Genomic DNA, 9,185 nt, shown 5'->3' on the forward strand with positions numbered 1-9,185 from the left:
CTGTGTGTGTGTGTGTGTGAGTGAGTCTGTGTGTGTGTGTCTGTGTGTGTGAGAGTTTGTGTGTGTGTGTGTGAGTGAGTCTGTGTGTGTGTGAGCGAGTCTGTGTGTGAGTCTGTGTGTGTATAGAACATAGAACTTAGAAAATACAGCACAGAACAGGCCCTTCGGCCCACGATGTTGTGCCGAACCTTTGTCCTAGATTAATCATAGATTATCATTGAATTTACAGTGTGGAGACCTCTGGTGGTGACATGTGGGTGGTGGTCGCAGGTTTTGTGGCTCCTGCTGGAGTAATTGTCTTTTTGACCCTATCTTGGGAAAAAAAATTATGACCGATTGTTAGAAAAGTTGCAACTGGGTCACTTCCGGGTGCGGCTATGCAGAGCTAGGTCGCATATTCGGCAGCTCCCGCTTGGAACGGACTTTTGGGCTCTTTTACAGGGCCCCCACGGCATTTGTTTGACATTTCCCGGTGTGGGAAGAAGACTGCAGCATTCCCCTGACAGTGTCCCCCAGGAAGGGTATGTCTCTGGGTTGCCAGACACGGCAGAAACAGTAAAAGATTTGGCTGCAACTGCAGGATAAACAGGGCCTCTTCCAGCATGCAGGCGGGGGAAGGGCAAGCTTAAAGCTGCAATCTGACCTGAGGGCCTGTATCAAAGGTGAATACTAGCAGCAGAGGGAACAACTGTGAAAAGACCTCATCAAGGCCACTGAAGGGACTTCCGGTTGCGGTGATGCCGAGCTAGCCGCACGCTTCGGCGGCTCCAGCTCCGACGGACCTTCGGGCTCTTTTAAGAGCCCCAACGGGGAATTTTTCGACGACGCAACGCGGTGTGGGGTGTGTGAGAAGGGAGTCCCCCCCAAACGAAGGAGGAAAAAACCGGCGGCGGCGGCTGCAGCGCGAGGAATCGTCGACCAAAGGGTCAGAAAGAGAGAAGTACAAGATGGCGGCGGAGAAAGCGCAGGCGACATGGGGGCCTGAGCATGAAATTGTGAGACGGTGCGTGGAGCTGCTGAAGAGGGAGGTGCTGACCCCGATGCTACAGGCAATTGAGGGGCTCAAGGAGACATTAAAGACCCAGGAGACAGAGCTCCGCGTGTTGGAGCAGAAGGTGACAGATATTGAGGACGAGATCCTGGGCCTGGCGGTTAAGACACAGACGCACGAGGCACTTCATAAAAAGTGTACTGATAGGATCGAGGCCCTAGAAAACGGAGCGCGAAGGAAGAACCTTCGGATACTGGGTCTCCCTGAGGGTGTGGAAGGAGTGGACTGTGGAGCGTACGCAAGTACGATGCTGAGCTCACTGATGGGTGCTGAGGCCCCTACGGGCCCCTTGGAGGTGGAGTGGGCAAATCGGATTCCGGCGAGAAGACCAAAAGCGGGAGAACCACCCAGGGTGATAATCGTGCGATTTTACCGCCTTAAGGATAGAGAAGAGGTCCTGAGATGGGCTAAAAAGGTGCGGAGTAGCAGATGGGAGAATGCTGTGGTACGGATATACCAGGATTGGAGTGCGGAGGTGGCGAGAAGGAGGGCGAGCTTCAACCGAGCCAAGGAGGTGTTGCATAAAAGGAAGGTGAAGTTTGGGATGCTGCAGCCGGCAAGACTATGGGTCACGCATCAGGAGAGACACTATTATTTCGAGACGGCGGAGGAAGCATGGACCTTCATCAAAGAAGAGAAATTGGATCGGAACTGAGGGACTGATGCTGCAGGAAATGTTATTGTTAATGTTATGGTTGAAGTTAATTGAGAAGTAAATTGGGAAGGGGGGAGACATTGGGGAAATGTGGGCGCCGGTGAGGGGAGAAAGACGGGACATAGTTGGAGAATGGGGAAGGGGAGGGGGAGGGGAAAGGGAGCTGCGCCATAAGAGGCGGGTCAGGTAAAGGGATGTTCCCGCACCAGAAAGAATAAGGCGGGAAGACAGGCGCAAGGCGGATGGGAGTTCCCCCACACGGGGGGGGTCGAGAAGTGAGCAGGAGTAGCCGGGGTCAGTTGAAGTCAGCTGACTTACGGAAGTGGTATGGGGGAGCAATCATGCTAGATAGGGATCTAGCGGTGGGGGGGGGGAGGGGGGGGGAGGGGGGGGGGAACAACTGGGTTGCTGCTGCGGAAATCCAAACGGAAATGGCTAAAGAGTGGGTGGGCGGGGATGGTGTGCAACGCTGGGGGAGCGAGCGGGAGCGCGGAGGCGGGATATGGGACTGGCCTAGAGAAGGTAATGGCTAGTCGACACGGGAGGGGGGCAGGTAGCCCCCTAGTGAGGCTGATCACGTGGAACGTGAGAGGCCTGAATGGACCGATAAAAAGGGCCCGCCTGCTCGCGCATTTGAAAGGACTAAGGGCAGACGTGGTTATGCTCCAAGAGACGCACCTAAAGGTGGCGGACCAAGTTAGGCTAAGGAAAGGATGGGTGGGACAGGTGTTCCACTCAGGACTGGACGCAAAGAATAGAGGGGTGGCCATTTTGGTGGGGAAACGGGTAGCATTTGAAGCAAAGAACATCGTAGCAGATAGCGGAGGTAGATATGTAATGGTGAGTGGTAGGCTGGAGGGAATGGAGGTCGTGTTGGTTAATGTGTATGCCCCAAATTGGGACGATGCGGGGTTCATGAGACGGATGCTGGGGCGTATACCGGACCTGGAGGTAGGAAACTTGATTTTAGGAGGGGACTTTAATACGGTGCTGGACCCGGGGCTAGATAGATCCAGCTCAAGGACCGGAAGAAGGCCGGCAGCGGCCAAGGTACTTAAGGGGTTTATGGACCAAATGGCGGGAGTGGATCCATGGCGATTTCTTAGACCTAGGGCTAGGGAGTTTTCCTTCTTCTCCCATGTCCATGAAGTGTACTCCCGGATAGATTTTTTTGTTTTGGGAAGGTCGTTGATCTCTAGGGTGGAAGAAGCTGAGTACTCAGCCATAGCGGTTTCGGATCATGCCCCACATTGGGTGGACCTGGAATTAGGAGAGGAAAGGGAGCAGAGAACACTCTGGCGATTAGATGTGGGACTGATGGCGGATGAGGGAGTGTGTGCAAGAGTGCGGGGTGTATTGAGAGATACCTGGAGGTCAATGACGACGGCGAGGTCCCTGTGGGAGTGGTATGGGAAGCACTAAAAGCGGTGGTCAGAGGAGAGCTGATCTCCATTGGGGCCCACAAAAGGAAAACAGAGGCCAAGGAAAGGGAAAGATTACTGGGGGAGATTTTAAGGGTGGATAGGGAATTTGCAGAGACCCCGGAGGAGGAATTGTACAGGGAGAGGAGACGACTCAGACGGAATTTGACCTTCTGACCACCAGAAAGGCGGAGGTACTGTGGAGGAAGGCACAGGGGAGGAGGTATGAATATGGGGAAAAGGCTAGTTGCCTGTTGGCTCATCAATTGCGAAAGAGGGCAGCAGCGAGGGAGATAGGAGGAATTAGAGACGAAAGGGGAGACACGGTGCGAAGGGCAGGAAAGATAAATGAGGTGTTCAAGACCTTCTATGAGGAACTGTATAGGTCTCAACCCCCAGAGGGAGAGGAGGGGATGCAGCAGTTCCTGGACCAATTGAGGTTCCCAAAAGTGGAGGAGCGGGGGGTGGTAGGCCTGGGGGCACCGATTGGGGTGGACGAGGTTATTAAGGGACTGGGAAGCATGCAAGCAGGGAAGGCCCCAGGACCAGACGGGTTCCCGGTGGAGTATTACAGAAAATATGTGGACTTGTTGGCCCCGTTGATGGTGAGGACGTTCAATGAGGCCAGGAAAGGGGGGACTCTACCCCCGACGATGTCGGAGGCGACGATATCGTTAATTTTGAAGAGGGATAAAGATCCGTTGCAGTGCGGGTCCTATAGACCCATTTCATGATTGAACGTGGACGCCAAATTGTTGGCAAAGGTACTGGCATCGAGGATAGAGGACTGTGTCCCGGGGGTGGTGCACGAAGACCAGACACAGGGTTCGTAAAAGGGAGACAACTGAATGTTAACGTGCGACGACTATTAGGGGTGATAATGATGCCCCCAGTGGAGGGGGAGGCAGAGATAGTGGCGGCAATGGACGCAGAGGAGGCATTTGATAGGGTGGAGTGGGAGTATTTATGGGAAGTGTTAAGGAGGTTTGGGTTTGGGAACGGGTTTATTAGCTGGGTTAGACTTCTTTATGGGGCTCCAACGGCAAGCGTAGTTACAGGTCGACATAGATCGGAGTATTTCCGACTATATAGGGGAACAAGACAGGGATGCCCGCTGTCTCCATTGTTGTTCGCGTTGGCAATTGAACCTCTGGCCATGGCGTTGAGAGACTCCAGGAAATGGAGAGGGGTGACTAGAGGGGGAGATGAACACCGAGTCTCGTTATACGCGGGTGACCTATTGTTATACGTGTCAGACCCAGCGGGGGGGATGATAGAGGTTATGCGAATTTTGAGGGGGTTCGGGGATTTCTCGGGGTATAGGCTAAACATGGGGAAGAGTGAATTATTTGTGATACATCCAGGGGACCAGAGTAGAGAGATAGAAGGCTTGCCTCTAAGGAAAGTGGAAAGAAACTTCCGATACTTGGGGATTCAGATCGCTAGGAGCTGGGGAACCTTGCACAGACTTAATCTGACACGGTTGGTAGAACAAATGGAGGAGGACTTCAAGAGGTGGGACATGCAGCCTCTATCGCTGACGGGCAGGGTGCAAGCAATTAAGATGATGGTCCTCCCAAGGTTCTTATTTGTATTTCAATGTCTCCCTATACTAATCACCAAGACCTTTTTTAATAAAATAGATAGGAGCATCACGAGCTTCGTGTGGGCAGGGAAAGTTCCGAGAGTAAGGAGGGGGTTCCTTCAGCGTAATAGGGACAGAGGAGGATTGGCACTACCGAACTTGGGCGAGTACTATTGGGCCGCCAATGTGGCAATGATACGTAGATGGATGATGGAGGGTGAGGGAGCGGCGTGGAAAAGACTGGAGAGAAAGTCCTGTAAAGGGACGAGTTTAGAGGCGCTGGTGACGGCGTCGCTACCGTTCTCACCTAAAAAGTTTACCACGAACCCGGTGGTGGCGGCAACATTGAATATCTGGGGACAGTGGAGGCGACAGAGAGGGGTGCGGGAGCCCTGGTGGGGTCCCCAATCAGGAACAACCATAGGTTCGCCCCAGGAAGAATGGATGGAGGATTTCAGAGCTGGCACCAGTTGGGAATTAGGAGGTTGGGAGATTTATTTATAGATGGGACTTTTGCGAGCATTGGAGGAAAAGTATAAGTTGCCCCGGGGAAATTTCTTGAGATATATGCAGGTGAGGGCGTTTACTAGACAACAGGTGAGGGAATTTCCGTTGCTCCCGACACAGGGGATACAGGACAGGGTGCTTTCAGGGATGTGGGTCGGAGAGGGCAAGGTGTCAGAGATTTACCGAGAGATGAGGGAAGAGGGGGAGGAGTCGGTGGGCGAACTAAAAGGAAAGTGGGAAGAAGAACTAGGGGAGGAGATAGAGGAGGGTATGTGGGCTGATGCCCTAAGCAGGGTAAATTCCTCTTCCTCATGCGCCAGGCTTAGCCTGATTCAATTTAAGGTGCTACATAGAGCACACATAACGGGAGCAAGATTGAGCAGGTTCTTTGGAGTGGAGGACAAATGTGGGAGGTGTGGCGGGAGCCCGGCAAACCACGCACATATGTTTTGGGCGTGCCCGGCACTGGAAGGGTATTGGAAGGGAGTGACGGGCGTGATTTCCAAGGTGGTGAAGGCCCGGGCCAAACCAGGCTGGGGGTTAGCTCTATTTGGAGTTGCGGAAGAGCCGGGAGTGCAGGAGGCGAAAGAGGCCGACGTTGTGGCCTTTGCGTCCCTAGTAGCCCGGCGCAGGATCCTACTCATGTGGAAGGAGGCGAAACCCCCCGGACTGGAGGCCTGGGTAAATGATATGGCATGGTTCATTAAACTGGAGCAGATAAAGTTTGCCCTGAGAGGATCGGCTCAAGGGTTCACCAGGCGGTGGCAGCCATTTCTCGACTACCTAGGGGAACGTTAGAGGGAAGACAGATGACCAGCAGCAGCAACCCAGGGGGGAGGGGGGAGTGGGGGGGGGGGGGGGGAGGTGGGGAGGGGGGGGGGGGGAGGGGGGGGGGGGAGGGGGGAGGTGGGGAGGGGGGGGGGGGGAGGGGGGGGGGGTTTAGTTTAGTTTAGGTCAAAGATAAAGGGGTTTTGTTACTTGTGTATTGTTAAAAATTTCTGTATTGTTATTGTTGCGTTTGCTTTGTAAGAGGGAAAAATTGTTGTTTGGGAAAAAAATTTCAATAAAACATATTTTAAAAAAAAAGAAAAGTTGCAACCAAAGGATGTTGAAATCCCAGAAGACGAATCCCCAGACGGTCCAGCAAGAGTGTAGGTGGACTGCTGTGACTCCTGCCCTACGACAGGGGGCACACGTCTTCAGATGCACCAGGTACAGGGGGGGGTACAGTCCGAGGTGCTGCGGTGTTCCGGCACCTCCCCTGCGGGAGTCACTGGCACGGGCCCCAGCATCTCCCTCGGGGTACCTGATGGCCCTCGGGCTACTCCATGGGACGGGGGTGCGAGGGGAGCCATCCCCTGAGGCGACCCCGCCGCCCGGCCCTGCCAGTCCTGGAGACCTGCTCTGGTCTTGACCAGGTCTGCTTGCACCCAGCCATTGAGCACAGGGAGTGGACCATCGCCGTCTGGGACTAGGCCGCCTGCCTCTGGGACTAGGCCGCCTGCCTCTGGGACTGGGCTGCCTGCCTCTGGGACTAGGCCGCCTGCCTCTGGGACTGGGCCGCCTGCCTCAGGGACTGGGCCGCCTCCCTCTGGGACTAGGCCGCCTGCCTCTGGGACTGGGCCGCCTCCCTCTGGGACTAGGCCGCCTGCCTCTGGGACTGGGCCGCCTGCCTCTGGGACTAGGCCGCCTGCCTCTGGGACTGGGCCGCCTCCCTCTGGGACTGGGCCGCCTCCCTCTGGGACTAGGCCGCCTGCCTCTGGGACTGGGCCGCCTCCCTCTGGGACTAGGCCGCCTGCCTCTGGGACTAGGCCGCCTGCCTCTGGGACTGGGCCGCCTCCCTCTGGGACTGGGCCTCCTCCCTCTGGGACTGGGCCGCCTGCCTCTGGGACTGGGCCACCTGCCTCTGGGACTGGGCCACCTCCCTCTGGGACTGGGCCGCCTCCCTCTGGGACTGGGCCGCCTGCCTCTGGGACTGGGCCGCCTGCCTCTGGGACTGGGCCGCCTGCCTCTGGGACTGGGCCGCCTGCCTCTGGGACTGGGCCGCCTGCCTCTGGGACTGGGCCGCCTGCCTCTGGGACTGGGCCGCCTGCCTCTGGGACTGGGCCGCCTGCCTCTGGGACTAGGCCGCCTCCCTCTGGGACTGGGCCGCCTCCCTCTGGGACTGGGCCGCCTGCCTCTGGGACTGGGCCGCCTGCCTCTGGGACTAGGCCGCCTGCCTCTGGCACTAGGCCGCCTCCCTCTGGGACTGGGCCGCCTGCCTCTGGGACTGGGCCGCCTGCCTCTGGGACTGGGCCGCCTGCCTCTGGGACTGGGCCGCCTGCCTCTGGGACTGGGCCGCCTGCCTCTGGGACTAGGCCGCCTCCCTCTGGGACTGGGCCGCCTCCCTCTGGGACTGGGCCGCCTGCCTCTGGGACTGGGCCGCCTGCCTCTGGGACTAGGCCGCCTGCCTCTGGGACTAGGCCGCCTCCCTCTGGGACTGGGCCGCCTGCCTCTGGGACTGGGCCGCCTCCCTCTGGGACTGGGCCGCCTGCCTCTGGGACTGGGCCGCCTGCCTCTGGGACTGGGCCGCCTGCCTCTGGGACTGGGCCGCCTGCCTCTGGGACTGGGCCACGTTGGCCAGTGCCTGGGCAATACCGCTGACATTCTTAGGCTGCGGGTAGTCGAGAATATTTTTGGTGCTCATTTGATGGGGTTAAAAGGTCGTGTTTGAGGATTTGATCTGAGTGAGCGACTGGAGAAGCGGGTGTTGGGCAGATTGGTACAGGATCGCTGATCCTAGGGGCCAGGTGACACCGTCGTAAAACACTCCGGGGTTTACCGGCATCAACACTCTGCCGCTGGAACAGAGAATCCGGCGCATTGATTCCCGAGAATCCCGATACGGCCGGGCCCACCGAGTCAGCCTCGAGCCTCTGAAAGAGCACCCTCTCCAGGCCCACTCCCCCGCTCTGTCCCCATAGCCCCACTCAACCTGCACATCTTTGGACTGTGGGAGGAAACCGGAGCACCCGGAGGAAACCCACGCACACACGGGGAGAACGTGCAGACTCCGCACAGACAGTGACCCAAGCCGGAATCGAACGCGGGAGCCTGGCGCTGTGAAGCAACAGTGCTAACCACTGCGCCGCCCATCGCTCATATTTAACTTAAACTTTGCAAGCAACACGTAGCTTTAGCGTCTGTGTCACTTGCAGCTTTAGTTGATTGCTCCCTGGATAGAAACGCACTGCTGGGGGTTGGCAGGAGAGAGTGGGCACGAACACCAGGACAGCAAGGCAGGAAGGAGGCTGTGTTAGACTGAAGACCCCTTTTGTTAATCAAGGACAGTCGGCGATTAGCAACTGAGAAAAGTAGAAGCCAGCAATGAAAAAACAGAAGGCCAGTCGATTTCAGCGGGAGCGGAGCAGGCCAGTCGATTTCAGCGGGAGCGGTGCGTTAGTGATTTCTGGGAGACCTTCACAGGAGCAGGCTAGTCAATCTCAGCGGTAAACACTTACCTGGTCCCGTTTTCGGTCCCTCTTTGCTGTTTTTTTTTAAATTTTAGTGTTTAAGGCGGGAACAGGAAGTTCGACCCGCGGACGTCTGGGAAGACCCTCACCAATAAATCCTGGTGGAGAGGAAACCCGAGACACTACACGTGTAGTGTCTCCCACCCGCCCTCCTCCTCTAACCTAATAATAAAACCCATTGGTCTGAGGTAAGTACCATATTTTATTATTATTATTTTTTTTTTTAATTTAATTTAGTTGTTAGCCAGATCTTGGTAGAAAGTTAGAGGAATGGCAGGGAAGGGAGTGCAATGTTCCTCCTGCAGGATGTTTGAGGTGAGGGATGCAGTTAGTGTCCCTGCTGATTTTACCTGCAAGAAGTGCTGCCATCTCCAGCTCCTCCAAGACCGAGTTAGGGAACTGGAGCTGGAGTTGGAAGAACTTCGGATCATTCGGGAGGCAGAAGGGGTCATAG

The sequence above is a fragment of the Scyliorhinus torazame genome, chromosome 28 (assembly GCF_047496885.1).
Source record: "Scyliorhinus torazame isolate Kashiwa2021f chromosome 28, sScyTor2.1, whole genome shotgun sequence".
Classification (NCBI taxonomy): Eukaryota; Metazoa; Chordata; class Chondrichthyes; order Carcharhiniformes; family Scyliorhinidae; genus Scyliorhinus; species Scyliorhinus torazame.